Raw genomic sequence first — 13,334 nt, 5'->3', positions numbered from 1 at the left:
TAGAGAAGGATCTGTGATCATCAGAAGTTAGGTGTGGAGTTGACTATCCTAGATTTGCTTCTTACACTTGGAATTCTAGGTGATTCTGAAGTCACAGGGAAGGCAGACTGGGGAGTGGGAGGGCAGGCCAGCGATGGCAGTCCGAGTAGTAGAATCATCGCATTCTGTTCACAATATGAACAGAGTTGTTTCATGTTGGGGTTCCCAGAGTCCGGTTATGTGTGCCTCCTGTCATTCTGAGGTCACGGTGGCTGGAGTCAGGCCGTTTGGAGTCCTGGAGGGTTTCCATGAGGGCAGTTTCCAGAGCTCAGTTGCAAGGACTGGGAGCCCAGCTAGCCTAGCACTTTTTAAACAATTCTCAATAGCCGTAGGGTCCTCAGAACAAGGGGGAGACAAGGGACATGGGCCCCTCCGTCCCATTTTCAATCAGATACCCTCTTTTTTTCTTACTGGGGCTCTACAAGAGGTTTCATTTGAAGAGTGGGATCTTGAACCCAACAGTAATCACGATAATGGTGATAATAATTGGTAAGTAATCATCCGTCCAACATTTTACAGATGGGGGAACTGAGGCCCCAGTGGGGTCACCGTGGCCCCAGGCAATCCTGCGAGTTGGTCGGTAGAAGGGGCTTAGAACCTCGGACACGCCAATCCAGAGGGCTCCCTGTGGGGGCCTCCCCCAATGCCCCTTGGTCCTCTGATCCCCACATTCAGAGCTCATGATTTCGGAGATCAGAGCCACAACTTCTGTCCTTGTGGAGTTTTCTCCTGACCTCTGGGACCCTAGGGAAACAGTGGTGCTGGTGGCAAGCGTGAGGGGCCGCCCCTCAAGTTGCGACCGGTCGGCCCTGTGGTGATTTCTGAGGAGTTTCGGTCACAGAGCCTGCGGGGCTTGTGTTGACCCTACAGAGCCTTTCCTTTTCCATGAGCGCAGAGTGCGTGTGTGTGTGTGTGTGTGTGTCCCTCCATCCAGAGGAGTGCGGTATGGCACAGGGGACTGGAATGCAAGAATTGCCTAAACTCGGAGTTTCCCGAAGATGGGGCCACTCACCCCACTCGCCGGTTCTTTTCTAAGCCTGAGACCTACTCGGGGGCCTGGGGCTGGTCTTACTGGATCAAGCGGGAGCCTGATACACAGATAAGAGGGTGACTTACTGGCACGCGGCATCTAACGCATGAAAGAAGCAGTGAGTCATACACATGCTCTCGGATGTGATCCCGTGACGTCATGGGAGCCCGGTGTGTAAACATCTGAAATATCCTTTTTCTGAGATAACACCTGACAAGCTTTTCAAAATGACTTCGCTGAGGTATGGTTTGCATATAACAGAACTCACGTATTTGAAGTGTGCAGCTCCAAATTCACACACAAGATGAAGTTCTAGAACATTACCATCTCTCCAACATTGTCCCGATGCGCCTTCCCGGGCAGCCACTGAGTCCTGTCACTGTACGCGCCTCTTGCCTATTCTGGGACTTGGTATATATGGAGTCATGCAAGATTTGCTTTCTGCGTCTGACTCCCTTCGTGGAGCACGTGTGAGAATATGGGGAATTTAATACACTTCTGGACTCTAGCATATTGCTCCATGAAAAGGAATGTCTGTGAATGTTTCCCAGGAGTCCTGGGGGGTGGGTAACGCACGAAGAGTCCTGGGTCACACCTGAGACCTACTGAATACAGATCTCCGTGGGTAGGATCTAGGAATCTGAATTTTAAAATAATAGTTTTAAGGTTTGAGAATTTGAGCACAGGCCAGGGTGGGTGAGATTCAAAAGGAAACCACTAGACCACTAGTATCATTGGTTGCTTCTGGAAACACTTTTTGCTGGAAGCTCTGGGAATCTGGAGCAAGCCCTCCACTTACAGAAAGTACCTCATGACTGGGATGGTGAGGCCGTGCCACCTGTCCAGCCTAAGCTTTGTGGGCCGCTGCTCTTCCTAGGGCTAGCAAACATGGCTTCCTAAGGCCTCAGGGCAGTGAGGTGCCTTTGAGGGGCGGACCTCTGTGTGGTGGCCTCAGCTCTTCCTTTGTCATCAGGAGGAGGGTCCGGCTTGGGTGGGTTCAGACTGGACAACATTTCTCAGTGAGTGGCTTCTGGAAGCCAGAAGTCAGCTGGGTGTCTAGGCCACTGAAACAGGGTGGATAGAGAAAGTCTTGGCACCACTGAGCTTCCCAGATCAGTCTCAGCCTTATGAGGCTGTCCAGAATTATGATGGTACTATTATTATTATTATAACATTATGATGGTTAATTTTATGTGTCAATTTGAATGAGCCATGGGGTGTCCAGACGTTGGGTCATGCATTATTCTGGATGTGTCTGTGAGGGTGTTTCTGAAGGGGATTAACTTTCCAGTTGGTGGGTGGGGCTCATCCAGTTGGTTAAAGACCAGAATAGAACCAAAGGTTGAGTAAGAAGAACTCCTACCTAATTGTGCTGGAACATGCACCTTCTGCCCCCCAACCGAAACATCTGCTCTTCTTGGGGCTCCAGTCTTCTGGCTTTTGGAGTGGAGCTTCCACACATCGGTGCTCCTGGTTTCCAGGCCTTCAGTCTTGGACTGGAGCTACACCAATGGCTCTTCAGGGTCCCCAGCTTGCCAACTGCAGATCTTGGAACTCCTCAGCCCCCATAATTGTGTGAGCCAATTCCTTATAATAAATCCTGTTTTATACACACACACACACACACACACACACACACACACACACACTATTGGTTCGGTTTCTCTGAAGAATCCCGGCTCATTTTTCTTTTCTGCTTGTAAAACCAAATACACTTGTAAAAATTCAAAAGTTCCATAAATATAAAATATAGAGAATCTAAATTACGCGTAACCCTATTATATTAATAATCGGTATGGGTTTCTGCATTGGCTTAGGATAGAGAAGCCGCAAGAAACATTCCTGCCCCAACAAATCGAAGGGTGGGTAAGCTATGAAGTCGTGACTTCTCTTGAGTTCATCAGAAAGGCAACTAGGTAATCCGAGTTCCGAGGAGAGAGGACAGCCAAACCGTCTCGCCTGTGGCAGAGCGTTGCAGAAAGATCCGGCCACAGGACAAGTGAGGAAGATGAAATCCAGTAAAATTTTATTGAATTGTAAGGGCAAAGGAGGGACCGATTTGTCTGGAATGGCTGGAGCCCCCTGTGCACAGAGCCAGTTCACACTCGCTCGCAGCCAGGCCTCCAGCGGACGCTCAGCAGAAAGGCCCGAGACCTGCCTCGGAGCTGAGAGTCCGCAGTGATCTCCAGCTCCTGGCATGAGGCCTCGCTCACTTCCTCAGATGCTCTCCTATGAAGCAAAATTCTTAATCGGCTATGGAAAGGGCAGCATTCCCTTTATCCCCAGGAAGAGGTAAAAGTTCATGCTGGGTCGGGGAAAAGTAGAAGAGAACATCCTCTAAGCCCCTGGGAGGGGCAAGAAGCCAGCCAGGGCCGGAGAACCCATTCAGGTGCCAACCAGAAATCAGAGACCCCTGGAGAGGAACAGATGCGCACGCAAGACGTGCCTAAGACCGAAGCCGGACCAGGATCACGTGCCCCGCCCCCCCCACCCCCCCAGCCTTCGGGGAGGGAAAGGCATAGAGACGGATACCTTCTATGCCGCACTGAGCTGGAAGTGGGGTACGAACACTGAGACAGAGCCTGCCACACCCCGACTTCTCCCCAAGGACAGTTGGCCGCTGCTGTAGGAGTCTGCGTCCATGGGGCTCCAAAAGGAAGGACAGCGATGACACAACCCAAACCCAGCTCAACTCCTGCCTCCATCGACTAATTTCCCACAATAGACTCAAAACACAGAGCAGCACGCCCCTTGGCCAGAATGTACACCATGCTGCTGTCTCTTCTGTTGTTCAAGTAACATTCAGCGTTCAAGGAAGAAATACTGTTGGTCACTAAAGCCATCAACAGAATTGGACTCAACTACAACCCTCCCAGAGAGGGACATTAAAATAACTGGGATTAATATGTGGAAGTATCTAGTAGGAGAAAGATGGACAACATGCACAAACAGATGGGGAGTAATTTTAGCAGAAATTATAAGAAAGAGTCTAGTGGAGATGCTACAAGGAAAAAAAAGATAGATATATATATACCAAAAACGACCCCAAAAATGGAGACGTCCGCAGATGAGCTCAAGACTAAAGACAGCACAACTGAGGAATGTATCTGATTTGCCAAAGGATTATGGATAGGACACCAATGTATCACCAACAAAAGAAAAAAAAACAGATAAATTAGCCTTCATTTTAATTAAAATTAAAAATATTTGTGCCACAGAGGACACCATCCAGAGAGTGAAAATCCACGCAACGGGAGAAACCAATTACTGATGCTAGGATGTGACATAGTCCACCTGCTTTGGGAAACAGTCCAGCATTTCCAGAGATGACTGCGCAGAGTCACCAAGTCCACTCTGGGGTGTACAGTGGAAAGAAATGAACGTCTACACAGCGACATTTATGCTAACACTTGCAGGAGCATTACTGATAATGGTCAGAAGTGGAAACAACCCAAGTGTTCCACAATGAGCAAATGGATCAAAACTGGTATGTCTGCACGGTGCGATGTTTTGTTGTTGTTGTTGTTTTAAGATTTTATTTATTTGACAGACAGAGATCACAAGCAGGCAGAGAGGCAGGCAGAGAGAGGAGGAAGCAGGCTCCCCGCTGAGCAGAAAGCCCGATTCGAGGCTCGATTCCAGGACCCTGAGATTATGACCTGCGCCAAAGGCAGAGGCTTTAACCCGCTGAGCCACCCAGGTGCCCCTGTTGTTGTTGTTGTTTTAAAGATTTTATTTATTTATTTGACACAGAGAGAGATATCACAAGTAGGCAGAGGTGGGCAGAGAGAGAGAGGGAAGCAGGCTCCTCACTGAGCAGAGAGCCCAATGCGGGGCTCAATCCCAGGACCTTGGGATCATGACCTGAGCAGAAGGCAGAGGCTTTAACCGACTGAACCACCCAGGCGCCCCATGCACGGTGCAATGTTATTAGGCTATAAGAAGGAATGAGGTGCTGATCCATGCTACTACCTGGGAAAAGCTTGAAAACATTATACTGAGTGAAAGAAGCCAGTCCCAGACCACAAACTATATGATTTCTTTTTTTTTATTTTTTTTTTATTTTTAAAGTTTATTTATTTATTTGATTGTGTTAATGTTAGTCACCATAAAGCACATCATTAGTTTTTGTATATAATTTCATTCATATGAAATGTTCAGGGCAGGAAAGATCTATCAAGGCCAGAAGTGGATTAGTGGTTACCTAAGCTGAAGAGGTTGGTGTCGGTGGGGGGATAAGTGGGTGATAGGTAAGGTGTTGAGGTTTCTTAATGCAATGATGGAAATCCCCTAACATGGGCTCTTCTGGGGGTTGCATGTCTCTGTGCAGTCGAATCGTGCACTTTAAATGGATGAATTGTATGACACGTGAACCATAGCTCAATATATACGCTTAAAACATATATTATATTAATATATATTAATATTAATGTATTATATTAATATATATTATATATATATTAATATATATTAGCTGGTGTCTGGGTGGCTCAGTGGGTTAAGATTCTGCCTTCAGCTCAGGTCATGGTCTTGGGTCCTGCGATCAAGCCCCACATCAGGCTCTCTGCTTGGTGGGGAGCCTGCTTCTCCCTGTCTCTGCCTGCCTCTCTATCTACTTGTGATCTCTCTCTCTGTCAAATAAATAAATAAATAAATAAATAAAATCTTTAAAAAAATATATATAAAATATATATGTAAATATATAAATTTAGATATATAAATTTATAATTTTTATATATTTATATATTTATTTATATATAATATATATTATCTATTTATATATATTTACATATATTATAAATTTATTTATTTCGATCCAATCAGATGTCCCTGTTACGAATTTCAGGATCCCTTGCCCTTTCACATGAAAAACTTAGGGAGACTATGAGTTTATATTGATTTAAAATATGAATTGAAATTTAATTCAGCAACCTGCACCATTAAATGTTTGTTTGATTTTAAGGGATATCAGTCTAGTGTCTGTAAGAAATGGGAGAATCTTTTTAGAGTTGTTACAGAAGCTTTGTGGTTCTTGACCAGAACTTAAGCTGAGAATTTGTCATTTTCTTTTGGTGAACTGTCACGTATGCTCAGAATAATTCGTCCCACATCACAGTCCTTATGGTCATCATTGCTGCTGTAATAGTCAAGTGGGGCAGCCACCTGGCCTCCCAAGGCACATGCTTCTCTCGTCACATAATCACAAGAGATAACGTGATTCATTGTGATATCACAGCATGCCATGCGTTGCTAGCATTCCACTTCCCACTGGCAGGTAGTTCAGAGCTGCCTTCAAGCCCAAAGACACAGCCAAACAACTCTCTAAATCCCATCTTTGTGGGGTTATCTCCTATGACCACTGGCCAGTGTTAGTTCTATATTGGTCAGGTTCCAAACCGGATAGAGAAACAACCCAATAATTCTAACAGGGAAGGTTGAATATAAAATTTATATACTGGCACGAGAATAGACACATAGATTAATGGAACAGAATAGAGAGTCCAGAAATACACCCACGCTCTTATGATCAATTAATTTATGGCAAAGGAGGCAAGACTATACAATAGGGAAAAGACAGTCTCTTTAATAAACTGTGTTGGGAAAATAAGGACAGCTACAGAATGCCAAAGAATGAAAGTGGGCTAGTTTCTTACATCATACACAAAAATAAACTCAAAATGGTTTAAAGACCTAATGTGAGACCTGAAACCATACAATTCCTAGAAGAATACACAGGTGGTAATTTGACAACAGCTGCAGAAACATTTTTCTAGATATTCCTCTTGAGGCAAGGGAAACAAAAGCAAAATTAAACTATTGGGACTACACCAAAATAAAACACTTTTGCACAGCAAAGGAAACCATCAACAAAACAAAAGGCAGCCTACTGAATGGGAGAAGATATTTGCAAATGTTGTATCCAATAAGGGGTTAGTATCCAAAATATATAAAGAACTTCTACAACTCAACACCAGAAATCCATAATCCAATTTAAAAATGGGCAGGGGATCTAAATAGACACTTTTTTCAAAGTGGCCAACAGACACATGAGAAGATACTCAATATTGTTAATCATCAGGGAAATGCAAATAAAAACCACAATGAGATATCACCTAACACCTGTCAGAACAGCCAAAATAAAAAAAACCAGAAAAAACAAGTGTTAGGATGTGGAGAAACGGGAACCCTCTTGCACTGTTGGTGGGAATGCAAACTAGTGCAGCCACTGTGGAAGGCAGTATGGAGGTTCAAAAAAAAAAATTAAAAATACAATTAACATATGATCCAGTAATTCTACTACTGGGTATTTATCCAAAGAAAATGAAAACACTACTTTGAAAAGATATATGCACCCCTATGTTTATTGCAGCATTATTTACAATAACAATTATCTATTGCTAGTTGAATGGATAAAGAAGATGTGGTATATAGACACAGTGGAATACTACTCAGCCATAAAAAAGAATAAAATTTTGCCATTTGTAACAACTTGGATGGACACAGAAGGTATAAATGCTAAGTGAAATAAGTCAGTCAAAGAAAGACAAATACCATAAGTTTTTGCTCATATGTGGAATTTAAGAAACAAACAAAAAACAGACTCTTAAATACAGAGAACAAACATGGTTGCCAGAGGGGAGGTGGGTGGGAGATGGGTGATCAAGGGTGTTAAGGGTACACCTGTCGTGGTGAGCACTGAGAAATGTATAGAACTGTTGAATCACTGTATTGTATAACTGCACCTAATATAACATGCTATGTTAACTATAACTGAGTTAAAAAAAAAATTAACCATAACATGGGTTTATCTACTAAGGTGAAAGAGAACTCTAAAGAATAATACGTCTCTCCAGTGCCCTCTATTGATAAAGTTTAATATAATTCCAGATGGCAAAGGAGAACTCTTAGAGTATCACAAACAGGGCAAGGGAGAATTTAGATCTAAGAGAAAAGGATCACATGTGTTGCATTGAGCTTTGCTTTCTTATCCAGTCTGACAATCTCTGCCACTCAACTAAATGTTTAAACCATTTATATTGAATGTTATTATCAACATCATTAGATTTAAGTTGACCATCATGCTATTTATTCTCTCTTTGTCCCATCAGCTTTTTGTTCCCTTCTTTTTTGGGGGGGGGTTGAGCTTTTCTTCTCTCAAATGATCCCATTTTTATTGACTTATTAGACTTAATTCTTCATTTTATATTTTTAGTGGTTTCTCTAGGGTTACAATATATAGTTTCACTTACCACAGATTACCTGCAAATATATTGTACTGCTTTGTATACAGTGTAAGAATTGCTGGATCATATAGTAATTATCTGTTTACTGTTTTGAGGAACTGCCAAACTGTTTTCCAAAGTGGCAACAGAATTTTACATTTTCACCAGTCATGTATGAGAGTTTCAGTTTCTCTACAACCTCACCACAGTTCTGATTATCTATCTTTTCAATTTTCACCATCCTAGTTGGTGTAAAGTATTATCTCATTTCAGTTTTGATTTTACTAATGATGTTGAGCATCTTTTCCTGTGTTTATTGGCCATTTGTATGTCTTCTTTGAAGAAATGTCTACTCAGATCCTTTGTTTTTGAATTGGGTTGTTTGTCTTTATATTGTTGAGTTGTAAGAGCTCTTTATATATTCTAGACACAAGTCCTTTATCAGATTTAGGATTTGCAGAGATATTTTTGCTGAGTTAAAATTCTAGGTTGACAGTTTCTCCTCTAAGTAATTTAAAGATGCTGCTTCCCTGTCTTCTGGCTTAGATGATTTTTCCCCCTTATGAGAAGCTTGGTACAATTTTAATCTTTGTTTTTCTGTATGTAATATACCCATTTCCTTCTATCTTCTTTTATGATTTTCTACCTGATTTTAAGCAATTGGATTATGATGCAATATATGGTTTTCTTTATATATTTCTTGTGTTGGGTTTATTGTTCTCCTTTGATTTATAGATTGCACAAATTTTGAAAATTTTTAGTTAATTATTTCTTCATTTATCTTTCTGTTCTTCCTCTCCTTTGGGGATTCCTAATTTGTACAACAGGAGTTGCCCACACCTCATTGATGCCCTGTTCTTTTTTTTTCCCTGTCTTTTTATACTGGTGCATTTCATTTTGGATAGTTTCTATGGCTATGTCATTAAGTTCCCTAATCCTTTCTTTTTTCTTCCTTCCTTCCTTTCTCTTTCTTTCTCTCTCTCTCTCCCCCTTCCTCCGTTCCTTTATTCCTCCTTCCCTCCTTCTCTTCTCCCCTCCCTCCCTCCCTTTCTTTCTTTCTTTTCCAGACCACCACCACAGTTTTATTCTTAAATAAATGCTCGGTCTATGGCCAGGTTAAGCAGACAGATGGGCCTAACGCAGAGGAAGTGCAGGTTTTACTAACCCTTTCTTCTTTTTATTTGCTGTTAATTTCCAGTGTATTTTTTGTATCAGAAAAAAAAAATTCATCACTGAAAGTTTGAGGTATTTAAAAATATTGTTTCCATGTTTCTTTTTAACATGTCTATGCTTTCCTCTACCTTCTTGAAAATACAGAATCCAGTTACAACTGCTTTAATGTCTACTCATCCATTATCTGTGTGATTTCTGTGTCTGTTTTTACTTATTTCTACTTCTTTATATGCCTAACTTTTAATGGATGCCAGACATTTTACCTCATTAAAATGTTTTGGATATCATTGTGTTCCTGTAAACATTCTTAAGCTTTGTTGCGGAATGCAAAAAAGTTATTTGGAGGCTGTTTTATTTCTTTGAGGCTTGGTTTTGAGCTTTGTTGTAGAGACGAGCTCACCCTTTAGTGAAGGACTAATTTAGTCCCCCTTCTGAGGTCATGTCGTTCTCAGTGGTCTGCCCTGTTTATTATGAGGTTTCCCAATCTGGGTGGTGAGGACTCCAACCATTTCTGTCCCCCTGTGAGCTTTGGGGATTTAGTTTTACCTGTTCCTTCTGGGCTGGGGAGAGGTCCTTTGGTCAGCTTTGGGTCATCTCCTCACACATATGCACTGATCTGTTCTCAACTAACTGGGTGAGGGGGGCCCTCTGCATGGGTCTGGAGGCCTCTTGGTGGGATTTTCCTCCTCTCCACGTCACTTTCCATTCTCAGTGCAGCTGTCTTCTTTCCAGTGTACATACACTGGAAAGTGTATTTTTTTTAAAGATTTATTTATTTATTTGACAGAGAGAGAGCACAAGCAGGCAGAGCAGCAGGCAGAGGGGTGGGGTTTGGGGGGCAAGCAGGCTCCCTGCTGAGCAGAGAGCCCAAGGTGGGACTTGATCCCAGGACCCTGAGATCATGACCTGAGCCGAAGGCAGAGTCTTAACCCACTGAGCCACCCAGGCACCCTTCTTTCCAGTGTTCTGCTCCAAAAACTCTATGTAGCCTCTGCCGCCTGAGTTCCTCCAGTAAGGGAGCTGGCTGGGCTGTGTGGCTTCCCCTGCCCGGCTCGGCGACCCGAGACTGTCCAGGCAGCACGCTTCGCAACCACAGGCCTCACCCCATTTGCTTGTTTTTCCCTTTTCTCAGGAATCCCTGTTCTGTCCAACAGCTGGACACCATTGTGTCACATATTTTGTCCGTTAATTTAGTTGTTTACACTGGGAGGGTGACTTCCATCTCTCTGACCCCAGAAGCTGAAATCTTCTGTATCGTTGGAGTTGTTTACGAGGAGAGTACTTTCTCTTCTTACTTCCGTGATACGCAGGTCAGCTCCGGGAGGAGGAAGAGGCTATAGATGCCCACGGTGTCCTCCGAGAGAAAGCAGCCAGCCCAGCGGCCCTCGGCCAGCTACAGGAGAGGAGCGTGCGTCAGGGCTCACTCTCCCTCACCCAATACGGGGCAGCGGGCAGCACCCCAGCCTTTCCTTCTCTGCAACTGTCCACGTTCCCACTGGGCCCCAGGCCTCCTCCCTGCACCAGCCCAAAACCTGTGTGGGTGATTCCAGGACTGCCTCGGGGGTCACAGCTCAGAGTAGTCGTCACAGTGAAGGATTCCAGATGGGAACCAGATTCCCTGCTGTGTAGGTGGGGAAATGGGCCTGGAGGGGCACAGTGGTGAGATCGATGACAGTGGACAGAGATCTGTCAGGTCAGATCCTGGCTCTCCTGACCCCAGACCTTCCAACTGCACAAACCGGAAAGGTGATTAAGAAAAAAAGATCGACCAATCAACGTGATACGTCACATTCATAAAAGGATGAGAACCATAGGGATCCTCTCAACAGGTGCAGGAAAAGCATTTGACAAAGTACAACATCCATTCCTGATTTAAAAAAAAAAAAAAAACCGACAAAGTAGGTTTAGAGGGAACACACCTCAACATCATGAAGGCCTTCTATGAAAAACTCACAGCTAATATCCTCCTCAGTGGGGAAAATCTGAGAGCTTTTCCTCTACAGTCAGGAACAAGACAGGGACCGTCCACTCTCACTGCTTTTATTCAACACAGTACTGGAAGTCCCAGCTCAGCCATCAGACAACAGATAAATGGCATCCAAATCAACAAGGTGGAAGTCAGACTTTCCCCATTTGCAGAAGACACGATACCATGTATAGAAAACCCGAAAGATTCTGCCAAAAAACTACTAGAACAGATAAATGAATTCAGTGAAATTGCAGCATACAAAATCAATGTACAAAAATCTATTGCATTTCTATACACTAATAATGAAGCAGCAGTAAAAGAAATTAAGGAATCAATCCCATTTACGATTGCATCGAAAATAATAAGATCTGAGGAATAAACCTAACCACAGAGGTGAAAGACCATGCTCTGAGAACCATCAAACACTGATGAAAGAAATTGAAAATGACACAAAGGGAAAGACATTCTATGCTCCAGGATTGGAAGAACAAATATCGTTCAAGTGTCTCTATTACCCAAAGCAATCTACACAGTTAATGCAATTCCTATCAAAATGCCACCAACAATTCTAAAATTCATATGGAACCACAGAAGACCCCAAATAGCCAAAGCAACCTTGAAAAAAACAAAGCTGGAGGCATCACAATTCTGGACTTCAAGTTATGTTACAAAACTATAGTGATGAAAACAGCATGGTACTGGCACAAAGACAGACACAAAGACCAACAGAACAGAATAGAAAACCCAGAAACAAATGCGTAATTATATGTTCAATTAATCTGCAACAAAGCAGGAAAAAATATCCAATGGGGAAAAGAGGTCTTTTCCACAAATGGTGTTGGGGAAACTGGACCACTTTCTTGCACCATAAGCAAAAACAGACTCGAAACGGATTAAAGACCCAAATGTGAGACCTGAAACCATAAAAAATCCTAGAAGAGAGCACCGGCAGTAACTTGTTGACATCAGCCATAGCAATTTCTTTCTAGATATGTCTCCTGTGGCAAGGGAAACAAAAGCAAAAATAAACTGTCAGGGCTACATCAAAATACAAAGCTTCCGCACAGCGAAAAGAGACACCAAAACTAAAAGGCAACCTATGGAATGGGAGAAGATATTTGCAAATGACCTACCTGATAAAGGGTAAGTATTCAAGATATACAAAGAACTTATTGAACTCAACACCCCAAAATAGAATAATCCAACTGAAAAAGGGGCAGAAGACATGAATAGACATTTTTCCAAAGGAGACATACTCATGGACAACAAACACATGGTAAGATGCTCAATATGACTCATCATCGAGGAAATGCAAATCAAAGCTACAATGAGATGTCACCTCACACCTTTCAGGATGGCTCAAATCAACGACACAAGGAACAACAGGTGTTGGCGAGGATGCGGAGAAAGGGGAACCCTCTTGCACTATTGGTGGGAATGCAAACTGGTGCAGCCACTCTGGAAAATAGTATGGAGGTTTCTCAAAAAGTTAAAAATAGAGCTACCCTAGGACCCAGAAATTGTACTACTAGGTATTTACCCAAAGAATACTAAATTCTTTGTAAATTCGAAAACAAAAATACTAATTCATAGAGATACATGCACACTGATGTTTATAGCAGCATTGTCTACAATAGCCACACGATGGAAACAGTCCAAGTGTGCAACAATTGATAAAGAAAAAGATAAAGGAGATATATGTGGATATATATATGTGGATAAAGAAGATATATGTATATATCTCACTCAGCCATAAGAAAGAATGAGCTCTCGCCATTTGCAAGGACATGGATGGAGCTAGAGTGTATTATGCTAATCAAAATATCAGTCCGAGGAAGACAAATACCATATGATTTGACTCTTGTGGAATTTAAGAAACAAAACAAATGAGCAAAGTGAA

The sequence above is a fragment of the Martes martes genome (genome assembly GCF_963455335.1).
Source record: "Martes martes genome assembly, chromosome: 14".
NCBI lineage: Eukaryota > Metazoa > Chordata > Mammalia > Carnivora > Mustelidae > Martes > Martes martes.
Note: the sequence above shows the minus strand (reverse complement) of the source record.